This window comes from Symphalangus syndactylus, chromosome 22 (genome assembly GCF_028878055.3).
Source record: "Symphalangus syndactylus isolate Jambi chromosome 22, NHGRI_mSymSyn1-v2.1_pri, whole genome shotgun sequence".
NCBI classification, from domain to species: Eukaryota; Metazoa; Chordata; class Mammalia; order Primates; family Hylobatidae; genus Symphalangus; species Symphalangus syndactylus.
In genome coordinates this window covers 23,498,675-23,516,390 of record NC_072444.2, presented here as the reverse complement: position 1 = coordinate 23,516,390, position 17,716 = coordinate 23,498,675, and positions in this window count along the sequence as shown.

Here is a 17,716-nt window from a genome sequence, read left to right as displayed (position 1 = left end):
ATTCCAGCCAGCTGCAGAAATTTGCATAAGTAATGAGAAGCCAAGTGTTAATCATCAAGACAATGGGGAAAATGTCTCCAGGGCATGTCAGAGGTCTTCAGAGAGCCCCTTCCATCACAGACCCAGAGGTCTAGAAGGGAAAAATCATTTCGTGGGCCAGGCCCAGGGCCTTGATGCTTTGTGCAGTTTGGGGACTTGATGCCCTGCATTCCAGCTGTGGCTAAAAAGGGCTGACGTACAGCTCAGGCCATTGCCTCAGAGGGTGCAAGCCCTAAGTCTTGGCAGCCTATATGTGTTGTTGGTCCTCCAGGTGCACAGAAGTCAAGAATTCAGGTTTGGGAACCTCTGCCTATATTTCAGAGGGTATATGGAAATGCCTGGAAGTCCGGGCAAAAGTTTGCTCCAGGGGCAAGAGCTCTCAGGGAGAACCTCTGTTAGGGCAGTGTGGAAGGGAAATATGGGGTCAGGGCCCCCACACAGAGTCCCCATGAGGGCCCTGCCTAGTGGAGCTGTGGGAAGAGGGCCACCATCCTCCAGACCGCAGAATGGCAGATCCACTGACAGTTTGCACTGTACTCCTGAAAAAGCCACAGACACTCAAAACAAGCTCATGAAAGTACCTGGGAGGGGGGCTGTATCCTGTAAAGCCACAGGGGCAGAGCTGGCCCAAGACCATGGGAGCCCACCCCTTGCATCAGCTTGACATGGATGTGAGACATGGAGTCAAAGGAGATCATTTTGGAACTTTAAGCTTTAATGACTGCCCTATAGAATTTTGGACTTGCATGGGGCCTGTAGCCCTGTTGTTTTGACAGTTTCTCCCATTTGGAACAGGAGCATTTATCCGATGCCTATACCTCCATTGTTTCTAGGAAGTAATTAGCTTGGTTAATTTTACAAGCCCAAAGGCAGAAGGGACATGCCTTGTCTCAGATGAGACTTTGGACTGTGAACTTTTGAGTTAATGCTGAAATGAGTTAAAACTTTGGGTAACTGTTGGGAAGGCATGATTGGTTTTGAAATGTGAAAAGACATGGGATTTGGGAATGGCCAGGAGTGGAATGATATGGTTTGGCTCTGTGTCCCCACCCAATTATCACCTTGAATTGTAATCTCCTGATATGGTTTGGCTGTGTCCCTGCCCAGATCTCATCTTGAATTGTAACTCCCACAATTCTCAAATGTCATGGGAGCAGCCTGGTGGGAGGTGATTGAATTATGGGGGCAGGTCTTTCCTGTGCTGTTCTTATGATAGCAAATAAGTCTCACGAGATCTGATGGTTTTAAAAACAGGAGTTTCTCTGCATAAGCTCTCTCTTGTCTGCCACCATGTGAGACATGCCTTTCACCTTCCACCATGATCGTTAGGCCTCCCCAGCCACGTGGAACTGTAAGTCCAATAAACCTCTTTCTTTTATAAATTGCCCAATCTTGGGTATGTCATTATCAGCAGCGTGAAAACGGACTAATACAGTAAATTGGCCAGTAGAGTGAGGTGTTGGTGAAAAGATGCCTGAAAATGTGGAAGTGACTTTAAAGCTGGGTAACAGGCAGAGGTTGAAACCGTTTGGAGGGCTCAGAAGAAAACAGGAAAATGTGGAAAGTTTGGAATTTCATAGGGACCTGTTGAATGGCTTTGCCCAAAATGCTGATAGCGATATGGACAATATAGTCCAGGCTGAGGTGGTATCAGATAGAAATGAGGAACTTGTTGGGAACTGGAGCTAAGATGGCTCTTGTTATATTTTAGTGAAGAGACTGGTGGCATTTTGCCCCTGCCGTAGAGATTTGTGAAACTTTGTACTTGAGGGAGATGATTTAGGATATCTAGCAGAAGAAATTTCTAAGCAGCAAAGCATTCAAGATGTGACTTGGGTGCTGTTAAAGGCATTCAGTTTCAAAAGGGAAACAGAGCATAGAAGTTTGGAAAATGCATGACCTGACAATGCAATAGAAAGGAAAATTCGGTTCTCTGAGGAGAAATTCAAGCTAGCTGCAGAAATTTGCATAAGTAACAAGGAGCTAAATGTTAATCCCCAAGACAATGAGGAAAATGTCTGCAGAGCATGTCAGAGACTTTTGCAGCAGCCCTGCCCATTACAGGCCTGGAGGCCTAGGAGGAAAAATTGGTTTCATGGGCCAGGCCCAGGATCCCCATGCTTTGTGCAGCCTAGAGATTTGGTGCCCTGTGTCCCTGCCACTGCAGCCATGGCTAAAGGGGCCAATGTAGAGCTTGAGCTGTGGCTTCAGAGGGTGCAAGCCTCAAATCTTGGCAGCTTCCATGTGGTGTTGAGCCTGTGAGTGGACAGAAGTCAAGAAATGAGGTTTGGAAACCTCTTCGTAGATTTCAGAAGATGTATGGAAATGCCTGGATGCCCAGGCAGGTTTGCTGTAGGGGCGGGGTTCTCATGCAGAACCTCTGCTAGAGCAGTGCAGAAGGGAAATGTGGGGTGGGAGCCCCCACACAGAGTCTCTACTGGGGCACCACTTAATGGAGCTGTGAGAAGAGGGCCACCATCCTCCAGACCCCAGAATGGTAGATCCAATGACAGCTTGCACCATGCTCCTGGAAAAAACCACAGACATTCAATGCCAGTCCATGAAGGCAGTCAGGAGGGAGGCTGCCTGCCTGCAAAGCCACAGGGGTGGAGCTGCCCAATACCATGAGAACCCACCTCTTACATCAGTAAGACCTGGATGTGAGACATGGAGTCAAAGGAGATCATTTTGGAGCTTTAAGATTTGACTGTCCCTAGGTTCTTGGAGGCTGCAGCTTTAAGTGAAATTGTATACCCTATAAAGAAATCAATTTACCATAGGTTAGTTGATATAAACAAGAGTTAAGTTCTTATGGCAGATAGTGTGTTGTTTCACTTAAAAGTCTCAGTTTCCGCGAACCTATCGACAACATTAACTGAGGACTTATTGTACAGTGGGTTTTGAATGTGCTATCAAAATGGTAAAGATATTTAATAAATTATCAAAAGCAAATGATGGTCATCAAAAGAGACATATAAATAGCTGAATGCTACAAATATTTTTGTATGACTTTTGGACTAAACTAAAACAATAAGTATAAAATGTATTAAGCACAGCCAAAGATGTCCTTTTTTTCCATCTGGATCTGTGAATTTTAGGAGGGATCTTTTTTTGCTGTCATAGCCATTAAATCCAGGTACTTGTATATCATGTGCTTAAAACTAAGACTATGAATCACTGTGTCACAACGTACTAAACCAATGTTTCAAATATAATGAAACACATTCAATAATATTGCTATGTTTAAACATATGAATACTTACAATGTTTTTCATAAAAGTAAAAGGGTTATTACTAAATTAACTTTAAATTACTCCAACATATAATAAAATGAAACATCTGTTAAAAAAAAAGATTTGACTGTCCCTTTGGATTTGGGACTTGTATGGAGCCTGTAGCCCCTTTGTCTTGGCCAGTTTCTCCCATTTGTAAGAGGAGCATTTATTTAATGCCTGTACCCCCATTGTATCTCAGAAGTAGCTAATTTGCTTTTGATTTTACAGGCTCATAGGTAGAAGGGAGTTGCCTTGTCTGGATGAGACTTTGGACTGTGGGCTTTTGAGTTAATGCTGAAATGAGTTGAGACTGGGGGACTGTTAGGAAGGCATGATTAGTTTTGAAATGTGAAAATATGAGATTTGGTTGGGGCCAGGGGTGGAATGATATGGTTTGGCTCTGTCCCCACCCAAATCTCTTCTTCACTGTAACTTCCACAATTCCCACATGTTGTGGGAGGTACCTGGTGGGAAGTGATTGAATTATGAGGGCGGATATTTCCTGCGCTGTTCTCATGATAGTGAATGACTCTCATGAGATCTGGTGGTTTTAAAAATGGAAGTTTCTCTGCACAAGCTCTCTCTTTGCCTGCCACCATCCACATAAGATGTGACTTTCTCCTCCTTGCCTTTCACTGTGATTGTGAGGCCTCCCCAGCCATGTGGAACTGTGAGTCCAGTGAAACCTCTTTCTTTTGTAAATTGTCCAGTCTCAGGTATGTCTTTATCAGCAGCCTAAAAGGGGACTAATACATCCCCCTAATTTCTACTTGTTAAGGGCAGGACCATTTGGAGGTAATTGAATCATGGGGGCAGTTTCCCTCATGCTGTTCTCATGATAACAAGTGAGTCTCATGAGATCTGATGGTTTTATAAGTGTCTGGCATTTCCCCTACTTGCACTCACCCTATCCTGCCACCCTGTGAAGAAGGTTCCTGCTTCTCCTTTGCCTTCCACCGTGATTGTAAGTTTCCTGAAGCCTCCCCAGCAATGTGGAACTGTGAGTCAGTTAAACCTCTTTTCTTTATAAATTACCCAGTCTCAGGCAGTTCTTTATAGCAATATGAGAACGGACTAATACAGTAGTGTTTTGATGTTTCATATCTTAGCTGATTTCTTTCTGGTTATTTTATCAATTGTTGAAAGAAGGGTGTTAAAGTTTCCAACTATTTTTATGGATTTGTCTATTATTCTATCCAGTTGTATCTGTTGTATTTCACATATTTGGAATTCTGTTGTTTGGTATATACATGCTTAGGATTTCTATGGGCCATGTAAGAAAATACTTTGCCAATTTATGCCTTTTAATTCATATAATTAGATTATTTACATTTAATGCAATTGTTGATATGTTGGAGGTTAAGTCTATAAATTTTGTTTTTTCTTTCCATCTTTCATTTGTTTTATTTACCTTTCTGTCATTTAATTGACCATTAAAAATTCAATTTTAATCTATTGGTAGTGTTTTTGAGTGTATCTCTGTATCTTTTTACAGGTTTTTTAGTGGTTGCTCTAGGCATTATATTATACATACACAACTATCAGAGTCTACTGGTATCATCATTTTACCACTTCAAGTGAAGTGTCAAAATTTTGCCTACCTTATGCTCTTTTACCTTCCCCTATTTATAGCATAATTACATTAAATATTTCCTTTATGTACATTCAGAACCAGATCTGACAGTGTAATGTTTACTTTATCGATCAAATATAGTTTAGAAAACTCAAAAGAAGGAAAGCCTATTATATTTACCTGTAATTTTGTTTACCCCCTTTTTTTTTATTTCTCGTTGTATTAGTTGCTGCTGTAACAGATTACCCCAAACTTGATGGCTTAAGACGAAGCAATTTTTTATTATCTTATAGTTCTGGAGGCAGAAGTCTAAAATGGGTTGACAGGGCTACATTTCTTTTGAAGAATTTAACAGAGTATCTGCTTCTTTGCTGATTGTTGTAATGGGGCGAATCTGTTCTTTTGCCTTTTCTAGCTTTTGAGGCCACCTGTATTCCATGGCTTATGATCCCTTTTTCCACCTGAAAGCCATTAGTGTAGCATCTTTAAATCCTGCTCTTTCTTTCTGCTTCCATTGTCACAGTTTTTTCTATTCTCTGTCTCCTGCCTCCCTTCTAAAGGGACCTCTATAATTATATTAAGCCCATCTGGGCAATCCAGGATAATCTCATCTCAATATCCTTCATTTAATTACATCTGAAAAGTTCTTTTCATTATGTAAAGTAACATGTTCACAGGTTCCTAGGATTGGGATGCAGACATCTTTGGGAGGCCATTATTCTTTTTACCACAATGATATTCCAAGTGTAATCTTTTTTTCATTTCCTTTCTGTTTAGAGAACTTTTAGCAGAGAATGGGTAGATTACTGGTGACAAATTCTCCTACTTTTCCTTCACCTGAGAATGTCTTGGTTTGCCCTTTATTCCTCAAGGATATTTTCACTGGCTGTAGGATTCTAAGTTGACAGTTCTTTTCTTTCAGTGGTTGAAAACTTTGTCACTCCTTTCTGGCATCCACGGTTTCTGAATGAAAAACTCTCTGTCATAGAAATTGCTTTTCCCCCATAGGGTATAGTTTCCTTACTATCTTATGGGTACACGTGAAGGTTTTTCACATAGGTAAACACATGTCACAAGTTTGTTGTACATATTATTTCATTACCCAGGTATTAAGCCCAGTACCCAATGGTTGTCTTTTTTGCTCCTCTTCTTCCTCCCACCCTTCCCCTTCAAGTAAACCCCAGTGTCTGTTGTTTTCTTCTTTGTGTTTACAGGATCTTACCATTTAGCTCCCACTTATAAGTGAGAACATGCAATATTTAGTTTTCTACTCCTGCATTAGTGAGATGGTTTGGCTTTGTTTCTCCACTGAAATCTCATCTTTAATTGTAACCCCATGTATTGAGGGACTTGGTGGGAGGTGACTGGATCATGGAGGAGGTTTCTCCCATGCTGTTCTTTTGATAGTGATGGAGTTCTCATGAAATCTCATATTTTAAAAGTGGCAATTTCCCCTGCCTGCTCTTTTTCTCCTGCTGCCATGTATGAAGGTGCTTGCTTCTCCTTAGCCTTCCATCGTGATTGTAAGTTTCCTGTGGCCTCCACAGCCATGTGGAACTGTGAGTCAATTAAGCCACTTTTCTTTATAAATTACACAGGCTCAAGTAGTATCTTTATAGCAGTATGAAAACAGACTACTACAGAAAATTAGTACCAGGAGAGGGGTACGCTCTAAAGATAATCTGAAAATGTGGAACTGACTGTGGAACTGAGTAATGGGCAGAGGTTGGAACAGTTTGGAGGGCTCAGAAGAAGACAGAAAGATGTGTGAAAGTTTGAAAGTTCCTAGAAACTTGTTGAATAGTTTTGATCAAAATGCTGATAGTAATATGGACAGTGCCAGGCTTAGGTGGTCTCAGATGGAGATGAGGAACTTCTTAGGAACTGGAGCAGATGTTACTCTTGCTATGCTTTAGCTGGTGGCATTTTGCCCCTGCCCTAGAGATCTGTGGAACTTTGAACATAAGAGAGATGATTTAGGGTATCTGGTGGAAGAAATTTCTAGCAGAAAAGCATTCAAGAGGTAACCTGGCTGATTCTGAAAACCTTCAGTCATATGTGCTCACAAAGAGATTATCTGAAACTGGAACTTTTATTTAAAAGAGAAGCACAGCATAAAAGTTTGGAAAATTTGCAGCCTGTCAATGAAATAGAAAAGAAAAACCCATTTTCTGGGGAGAAATTCAAGCCACCTGCAGAAATTTGCATAAGTAAGATGAACAGAATGTTAATCCCCAAGACAGTGGGGAAAATGTCTCCAGGGCATTTCAGAGATCTTCATGGCAGCCCCTCCCATCACAGGCCCAAAGGCCTAGGAGGAGAAAATGGTTTTGTGGGCTGGTCCCAGGGCGCTGCTTCTCTGTGCAGCCTGGGAACTTGGTGCCCTGTGTCCCAGCCACTCTGGCTCCAGTCATGGCTAAAAGGGGCCAATGTACAGCTCAGGCCATTGCTTCAGATGGTGCCAGCCCCAAGCTAGGTGGCTTCCATGTGGTGTTGGGCCTATGAGTGTGCAGAAGACAAGAGGTGAGTTTTGAGAACCTCTGCCTAGATTTCAGAGGATTTATGGAAATGCCTGGATGTCAAGGCAGAATTCTGCTGCAGGGGTAGAGTCCTCATGGAGAACCTCTGCTAGGACAATGCAGATGGGAAATGTGGAGTTGGAGCTCCCACACAGGGTCTCCACTGGGGGGACTGCCTAGTGGAGCTGTGAGAAGAGGGCCACTGTTCTCCAGTCCCCAGAAAGGTAGATCCACTGATATATTGCACTGTGCACCTGAAAAAGCTGCAGGCACTCAACGCCAGCCCATGAAAACAGCCTCAGGAGCTATGCCCTGCAGAGCCACAGGGGCAGAGCTGTCCTAGGCCTTGGGAGCCCACACCTTGCATCGGTGTGCCCTGGATGTGAGACATGGAGTCAAAGGAGATTATTCTGGAGCTCTAAGATTTAGTGAATGTCCTGCTGGGTTTTGGACTTGCATGGGGCCTGGGGCCCTTTGTTTTGGCCAATTTCTCCCATTTGCAATGGGAACATTTGCCCAATGCTTGTACTCCCATCGTATCTTGGAAGTAACTAACTTGTTTGTGATTTAATAAGCTTATAGGCAGAAGGGACGTTCCTTGTCTCAGATGAGACTTTGGACTTGGATTTTTGAGTTAATGCTGGATTGAGTTAAGACTTTGGGGAACTGTTGGGAAGGCAAGATTGGTTTTGAAATGTGAAAAGGACATGAGATTTGGGAGGGGCTGTGGTGGAATGGTATGGTTTGGCTTTGTGTTTCCACCCAAATCTCATCTCAAATTGTAATGCCCACATGTCAAAGGAGGGACCTGATGGGAGGTGATTGGATCATGGGGGTGGTTTTCCCCATGCTGTTCTTGTGATAGTGAGGCAGTTCTTATGAGATCTGATTGTTTAAAAGTGGCAGATTTCCCTCTACTCTCTCTCTGTCTTCTGCCACCATACATGAAGGTGCTTGCTTCTCTTTTGCCTTCTGCCATAATTGTAAGTTTCCTGAGGTCTTCCCAACTATGTGGAACTGTGAGCCAATTAAGCCTCTTTACCCAGTCTCAGATAGTATCTTTATAGCACTGTATGGACTAATACAGTTACTTTGCTAAAGATGATAGCCTCCTGCTTCATCCATGTTCCCACAAAAGACACAATCTCATTGTTTTTTATGGCTGCATACTATTCCATGGTGTATGTATACCACATTTTCTTTATCTAGGCTGTCATTGATGGGCATTTAGGTTATTCCATGTCTTTGCTACTGTAAGTAGTGCTGCAATCAACATTTGTTTGCATGTGTCTTTATGCTAGAATGCTTTATACTCCTCTGGGTAAATATCCAGTAAGGAATTGCTGGGTTAAATGGTAGTTCTGCTTTTAGCTCTTTGAGGACTTGCCATACCACTTTCCCCAATGGTTGAACTAATTTACATTCCCACCAACAGTGTATAAGTGTTGCCTTTTCTCCACAACTTCATCAGCATCTGTTATTTTTTGACATTTCAATAACAGCCATTCTGATTGGTGTGAGATATCTCATTGTGGTTTTGATTTGCATTTTTCTAATGATCAGTGATATTGAGCTTTTTTTCATATGTTTGCTGCATGTATGTCTTCTTTTGAGAAATGTCTGTTCATGCCTTTGCCACATTTTAATGGGGACTTACCTTGTCTCAGATGAGACTGAGACTGTTTTTTTCTTGTAGATTTGTTTAAGTTCCTTATAGATGTTGGATATTAGACCTTTGTCAGATGCACAGTTTGCAAATATTTTCTCCCATTCTGTAGGTTTTCTGTTTACTCTGTTGATAGTTTCTTTTGCTGTGCAGAAGCTATTAAGTTTATTTAGATTCTACTTGTCAGTTTTTGCTTTTGTTACAGTTGCTTTTTGTTCTTGTCATGTTACAATTGCTTTTGGTTCTTGTTATGAAATCTTTGCCAAATCCTATGTCCAGGATGGTATTGTCTAGGTTGCCTTCCAGGGTTTTTATAGTTTTGGGTTTTACATTTAAGTATTTAATCCATTGTGAGTTGACTTTTGTATATGGTGTAAGGAAAGGGTCTAGCTTCAATCTTCTGCATATGGTTAACCAGTTATCCTGGCACCATTTATTGAATAGAGAGTCTTTTTCCCATTGTTTGTTTTTGTCAGCTTTGTCAAAGATCAGATGGTCATAGATGTGCAACCTTATTTCTGGGCTCTCTATTCTTTTCCATTGGTCTATGTGCCTGTTTTTGTACCATTACCATGCTGTTTTGGTTACTGTAGCCTTGTAGTATAGTTTGAAGTCAGGTAACATGATGCCTACAGTTTTGAATTCAGGTAATGTGAAGCTACAGCTTTGTACCATTACCATGCTGTTTTGGTTACTGTAGCCTTGTAGTATAGTTTGAAGTCAGGTAACTTGATGCCTACAGTTTGTCCTATCCATGAGCCTGGAATTTTTTTTTTTATTTGTGTCATCTCTGATTTTTTTGAGCAGTGTTTTGTAATTCTCATTGTAGAGATCTTTTACTTCCCTGGTTAGCTATATTTCTAGGTATTTTGTGTGTGTGGCAATTATAAATGAGATTGCCTTTCTGATTTGGCTCTTGGTTTGACTGTTGTTGATGTATAGGAATGCTAGTGATTTTTGTACATTGATTTTGTATCCTGCAATTTTGCTGAAGTTGTTTATCAGCTGAAGGGGCTTTTGGGCTAAGACGATGAGGTTTTCTAGATACAGAATCATGTCGTCTGCAAACAGAGATAGTTTGACTTCCTCTCTTCCTATTTGCATGTTCTTTATTTCTTTCTCTGATTGCCTGATTACTCTGGCTAGGACTTCTAATACTATGTTAAATAGAATATAACCAGTGTTTTCAATGGGGCATGTAGCTACAATCTTGAATTTTGCTAATCACCAATGCAGAGAAAAAGGGGACTCTGGAGGGTTTTACCTCTGCAACTAAATGCTCTGTCATAGAGTGATGCATGTTACTTCCATTCCTAACCCATTGGCCAGGACTAGTTGCCTGGCCTTATCCAATCATAAGGGGCCCAAGAAATGCACTCCTATCATGAATCTTGGAAGCAAAAATGGAAAATATTTGAATGGTAGTAATGTATCTCACAGTATGAGAACCCCATATGCAGCCTGGTCTAATCAATTAGACATCAAATTAGTGTTTAGAAAATGTATTGAATCAGAATTAAAAGTGGTAGGGACAAACACAATTTTTGAAGTCAGATCTATGTTTGAATCTTGATTCCTCGGCTACCTAGTTCTGTTTCCCTGAATGAGTTATAAATTGTTTCTTTCCGTATTTGAACTGGAGATGAAGATTGCATATTATTTTGTGGGATTATTTTAAGGAATAATGGAGAATGCATGCAAAGCTTCTAGCCTATTTTCTGGAGCAAGGTAAGTGCTCAATACTTAGTAACTCTACTATTTCCTCTTGGCAGAAATTTCTACCTATATTTTCTGAAACTTAAAAAAACTTTGTTTCTTACTACCTAACCTGCCATGGTGAATCATAATTTTTTTTTAAATAAAGTAATTTGCATTCATAGTTTAAAAGTTAAATTATCATGTCTGGTAACAAAATAGCAGAACTCTTGCCAACCTTTTTACTGCAAATTTTCATTTCCAGAAGAAACTACTTTCAATATTTTTAGTTGCTTCTGGTATTACCCATTTATATATGGTACGCTAATGTCACCTAAAATTGAAAAAGATCAGTGAATATTATCTATTATAGTTGGCCCTGAATATCCATGGGTTTTATATCTGTGGATTCAACCAACTGTAGATAAAAACCTGTGGATATGAAGGTTGACTATACTACGCCACTTTATATAAGGGACTGGAGCATCCCCAGAATTTGGTATCCACAGAGAATCCTGGAACCAATCCATCATGGATACAGAGGGCTGACTATACACATCTATAAGAGAAAATGAGGATTAAGCTTCCATACCAACCTCTCCCACTATAACCCATAGATTACAATTTTGCATTGGATTAATAGTCAATAGTCAGTCTCTGTCATGATGATGCAAACATGTTCTATGCTGAGCCAGTAATACATTGTGATTGCCTTTTTTTTAACTTCTCCACCCCTTGTTTTATTTGCTTAGTTATTTATTTTCCTTATTTTCTGTGCCCATCCCCAGAGTCTTTGTCAGATCTGTAAAACACCTCAATATGGTCAAACTGGTTCTCTTGCTTTCTTGTTCTTGCTCTCTCTCTCTCTCTCTCTCTCACTCTGAAATATTACCCCTAAAGTCCTAATCCTTTTGTTACCAACTAGACTGGGCGCTCCCTAGGTGACTCAACAGCTGCCACTCTTCTTGGTCTTCCTTTTACTATCATTTCAAGGATTCATGTCGTATCCTCTTGTGTTAGGATCTCAGAAGCAGGAGTTCCATGGGGCCACCTTTCTTGGTTTATTCCCTTTCTTTATTGGATTCTACCTTTTAGTAGCTTCCTGAAAAGGGTGCATGCGAATGAAATTTGAGTCTCTACTAATCTAAAAATGTTTTTTTTTTTGTACTTTCAAGCTTCTTCTATAACTTAACCCAGCAGAATTCTAGGTTGAAAATTACATTTTTAAGGGCTTTGTTTCATCCTTTTTCAGCCTCCAATGTTCTTGCTGTCAAGAAATCCAGTATACTGGATGCCATACCTGTTTTTCTTTAGAAGCTTTTAGGATCTTCTCTTGATCTCTGATGTTCAGACAGAAACTTCACAACATGGCTAGGTATGAGTCCCTTTAGATTTGTAGTACTTGCTGGCTACACTGCTGGGACTCTGAAATGTTGTTATAATTTTTGAATATTATGAAAGAAGTGTTTCTTTTCTCTTTCTGGAACATTTATTATTTAGATATTTAGCTCCTGGAATGATCTATCTGTTTTGCTCTTGATTCATTTGTTCTATATTTTTTTTTTTGTGAGACTTTCTCAATATTAGACTTCAAGTCATCTCTTAAAAATTAAATCATTTTTGCTTTTTTTTTTTTTTTGAGACAGAGTTTCACTCTTGTCGCCCAGGCTGGAGCACAATGGCACAATCTCAGCTCACTGCAACCTCTGCTTCCTGGGTTCAAGTGATTTTCCTGCCTCAGCCTCCCCAGTAGCTGGAATTACAGGCACCTGCCACCATGCCTGGCTAATTTTTGTATTTTTAGTAGAGATGGGGTTTCGCTATGTTGGCTGAGCTGGTCTTGAACTTCTGACCTCAAGTGATTCACTCATCTTGGCCTCCCAAAGTGCTGAGATTACAGGCATGAGCCACCATGCCTAGCCTCATTTTTATTTTTTAAGATGTCTATTTTATTTTATTTTATTATTATTATACTTTAAGTTTTAGGGTACATGTGCACAATGTGCAGGTTTGTTACATATGTATACATGTGCCATGTTGGTGTGCTGCACCCATTAACTCATCATTTAGCATTAGGTATATCTCCAAATGCTATCCCTCCCCCCTCCCCCCACCCCACAACTGTCCGCGGTGTGTGATGTTCCCCTTCCTGTGTCCATGTGTTCTCATTGTTCGATTCCCACCTATGAGTGAGAACATGTGGTGTTTGTTTTTTTGTCCTTGTGATAGTTTGCTGAGAATGATGGTTTCCAGCTTCATCCATGTCCCTACAAAGGACATGAACTCCTCATTTTTTATGGCTGCATAGTATTCCATGGTGTATATGTGCCACATTTTCTTAATCCAGTCTGTCATTGTTGGACATTTGGGTTGGTTCCAAGTCTTTGCTATTGTGAATAGTGCTGCAATAAACATACGTGTGCATGTGTCTTTATTGCAGCATGATTTATAATCCTTTGGGTATATACCCAGTAATGGGATGGCTGGGTCAAATGGTATTTCTAGTTCTAGATCCCTGAGGAATCGCCACACCGACTTCCACAATGGTTGAATTAGTTTACAGTTCCACCAACAGTGTAAAAGTGTTCCTATTTCTCCACATCCTCTCCAGCACCTGTTGTTTCCTGACTTTTTAATGATGGCCATTCTAACTGGTGTGAGATGGTATCTCACTGTGGTTTTGATTTGCATTTCTCTGATGGCCAGTGATGATGAGCATTTCTTCATGTGTTTTTTGGCTGCATAAATGTCTTCTTTTGCGAAGTGTCTGTTCATGTCCTTTGCCCACTTTTTGATGGGGTTGTTTGTTTTTTTCTTGTAAATTTCTTTGAGTTCATTGTAGATTCTGGATATTAGCCCTTTGTCAGATGAGTAGGTTGCAAAAATTTTCTCCCACTCTGTAGGTTGCCTGTTCACTCTGATGGTAGTTTCTTTTGCTGCACAGAAGCTCTTTAATTTAATTAGATCCCATTTGTCAATTTTGACTTCTGTTGCCATTGCTTTTGGTGTTTTAGACATGAAGTCTTTGCCCATGCCTACATCCTGAATGGTATTGCCTAGGTTTTCTTCTAGGGTTTTTATGGTTTTAGGTCTAACGTGTAAGTCTTTAATCCATCTTGAATTAATTTTTGTATAAGGTATAAGGAAGGGATCCAGTTTCAGCTTTCTACATACGGCTAGCCAGTTTTCCCAGCACCATTTATTAAGTAGGGAATCCTTTCCCCATTTCTTGTTTTTGTCAGATTTGTCAAAGACCAGATAGTTGTAGATATGCAGCGTTATTTCTGAGGGCTGTGTTCTGTTCCATTGGTCTATATCTCTGTTTTGGTACCAGTACCATGCTATTTTGGTTACTGTAGCCTTGTAGTATAGTTTGAAGTCAGGTAGCATGATGCCTCCAGCTTTGTTCTTTTGGCTTAGGATTGACTTGGCAATGCAGGCTCTGTTTTGGTTTCATATGAACTTTAAAGTAGTTTTTTTTCCAATTCAGTGAAGAAAGTCATTGGTAGCTTGATGGGGATGGCATTAAATCTATAAATTACCTTGGGCAGTATGGCCATTTTCACAATATTGATTCTTCCTACCCATGAGCATGGAGTGTTCTTCCATTTGTTTGTATCCTCTTTTATTTCATTGAGCAGTGGTTTGTAGTTCTCCTTGAAGAGGTCCTTCACATCCCTTGTAAGTTGGATTCCTAGGTATTTTATTCTCTTTGAAGCAATTGTGAATGGGAGTTCACTCATGATTTGGCTCTCTGTTTGTCTGTTACTGGTGTATAAGGTGTCTATTTTGTTATTCCTCTGTATTAACACCTCACAATTTCATGGGTACAAAATCATCTCTAACTCATCTTCTTTTTTGCAGTCATCTGATATATAATACATTGACTATTTCTAGAGAGCTTCTTTTTTTAGCTGTCACTTAAATTATATAGTTCTTTTGTATTCCAGTAACTATTCTAGGTGGTTTTACAAGTATTTACTTATTTTATAATCTACCACTTATGAGGAAGGTATTATGAAGTGATCCAAAGTCATTTGTTCAAGTTCCACAGATTGCAAATGGCAGAGCAGGGATTTGAACCCAGGCCTTTGTCTCTAGAGCCCATGCTCTTAGCCACAATAACTGGGAGCTACATGCTTCCCTCAGGGGTCAGTCATGTCAGAGTGGGCTGTTTTGTCATCCTTTGAGAGACACAAATGCTGGCAGGAAGCCTTGTATGCATGGGCGATGCTTGTCTACTGGTGAGTCTCTCACAGGGTGTTTGGATAAAGACCTAGACATTCAGCAGGGACTCCTAAGTGTCAGTATCTCAGGAGTATCCTGAAAGGAGATGTATTGGGGTGATAAAGAACTGGCTTTAGCATTCTGATTGCTGAGTGGAGAAATACAATATATAAGCTTTTTCTTAATTTCCCTGTTTTTATTACAGCCTTGCTCTTGCCTTTAGCTGTGCTTGGCATTCATGAGTCCTGGGACTTTCTGGCATGCTACTCTCTGCAGTGTCCTTACCATTTTAAAAAATCACATTGCAGGAAGGGGGATGGGCAATCTAAGTGTTCCTTACAAATTTTCGATTCATTTTCCTATTTTTCAGCCCTCTTCCAATACCTACCTTCAGAAATGCCCTCTGCCTCTAGTTCCGAGCCTTTCTGGATTTCTATGATGTGTGTTGCAGCTTTCTGTTGACTGCCCTCCACTCCTCCTTGCCACCCCACTCTGCTTTCAGCTTTTTCTGCCTTACAATGATCATCCCTTAGACATCTCCCTTCCAGCTCTCATATTTGTTGACAATTTATCTTCTCCCATCTCCCTTATTCTTGTTGCCTTAGTGGGTTTCTACTTTTTTATTTAAAAAATTATAATTCTGCCCAGGTATGGTGGCTCATGCCTGTAATCCCAGCACTTTGGTAGGCTGAGGCAGGTGGATCACCTGAGGTCAGGAGTTCAAGACCAGCCTGGCCAACATGGTAAAACCCTGTCTTTACAAAAATACAAAAATTAGCTGGGCATGATGGCAGGTGCCTGTAATCCCAGCTACTTGGGAGGATGAGACAGGAGAATCGCTTGAACCTAGGAGGTGGAGGTTGCAATGAGCCGAGATCACACCATTGCACTCCAGCCTGGGCGACAAAAGTGAGACTCTGTCTCAAAGAAAAAAAAATATCATTCTATTGGAGTTATGGGAAGAGATTATTATAAATGCATGTTTAATCTATCACATTTAAACTATTTATTTATTTATTTTGAGACAGGGTCTTGCTCTATCATCTAGGCTGGAGTGCAATGGAGCAATCATGGCTCACTGCAGCCTCAACCTCCCAGGCTCAAGCGATCCTCCCACCTCAGCCTCCCAAGTAGCTACAGGTGTGTGCCAACATGCCCGGCTGATTTTTAAATATTTTTTTTGCAGAGATGAGGTCTCACTGTGTTGCCCAGGCTGGTCTCAAACTCCTATGCTCAAGCAATCTTCCCACCTCAGCCTCTCAAAGTGCTTGGATTACAGGCATGAGCCACCATGCCCAGCCTGAAAAACTACTTTTAAAAGAGGGAAGCACTTTATCTTTACAGCCATCCAGACCTGAGCCTGTAGGTGAAGACCCCTTGAGAAAGAAGGCACAATAGAAGGGCAAGGCATTTGGGAATGATGGCTTTGTGCAGTACCTGGTATGTGATAGCAAGTCATTTGTCATCTATATGAAGAAGGTGTCACTTCACATTAGAAAAGAGTAAAAGAAGGATAAGAAATGACTCTGATCTGGGAGAAATAAAAGATAAGACAAGTATGGATTAGGGAATTCTACTTCTTGTAGCTTTTCCATTTTCTAGCCTAGCCCCCTGGGAACCTGTTTCTGGCATAGGATATAATCAATGTCTGGAGTCCTCTCTGCATGTGAGGTCAGTTTTTATGTGTTGCAGCTATTGAAATATGTTTTCAGCCCAGAGTTACCTGGAGGATATAGCACCTGTCTTTGCTTGGATACTATAGGGAGAATAATTGTTTCATAGTCTTTCAAAGGGTGAACTTTCATTATGTGGAATAGACTCTGGCAATGGTGCTAGCTCAGCACTCATATTCTCTTCCTAACAATTTCTTGATATTTTCAGGGATTACTTCTTCCCCTGTGTGGGTGCTTTAGTCAGGACACGTCAGGTCAGTTCTTCCTATGCTATTTAGTTGCTGAGAGGGCATTTCCTTCCTCATGCCATCCTAATACAGCCTGGGAGTAGGCAGGCGACCCAAGCTCTGTCAGTCAGATGCCCTTGTCTGAGACTTTGGATTCTGAGAGTGATGCAACAACAGAAAAAATGGTTGGCAGTCATGCATCTCAGCTGTTGTTCACTGATCAGATACTTATGCCTTATAAGTATAGTTGGCTTCTGCAGTCTCTGCTTCCAAGTCCCTAGAGATATCTTAGATGTTCTTGTACCAGTTAGGGTTCTGGTTGCAAGCTACAGTACTGACTGTGGCTTTCTCAAGTAAGAGCAAGGAGTGTATTGGAAGGATATGGAAACTAGAAATTGGTGGGAGGCTGAAGGACCAGACTTAGAACCTGGGCATGAACCAAACATGCTCTAGAGTGTTAAAAAGTAGGAAGCATGAAAATCAGATTTTAATAGAAACAGTCCACCAGAACAAATTTGCAGCTGCTGACACATGCTGCTATGTCATTAAGCCACCCCCATAGCTACTTTGGGATTATTCTTTCTTTTCTTTTTCTTTTTTTCTTCTTTTTTTGATATGGAGTCTCGCTCTGTTGCCCAGGCTGGAGTGCAGTGGCGCAGTCTCGGCTCACTGCAAGCTCCACCTCCTGGGTTCATGCCATTCTCTTGTCTCAGCCTTCCAAGTAGCTGGGACTACAGGCACCCACCACCACGACTGGCTAATTTTTGTATTTTTAGTAGAGATGGGGTGGGATTATTCTTAATTGTCCTTTTGTCTCTACCA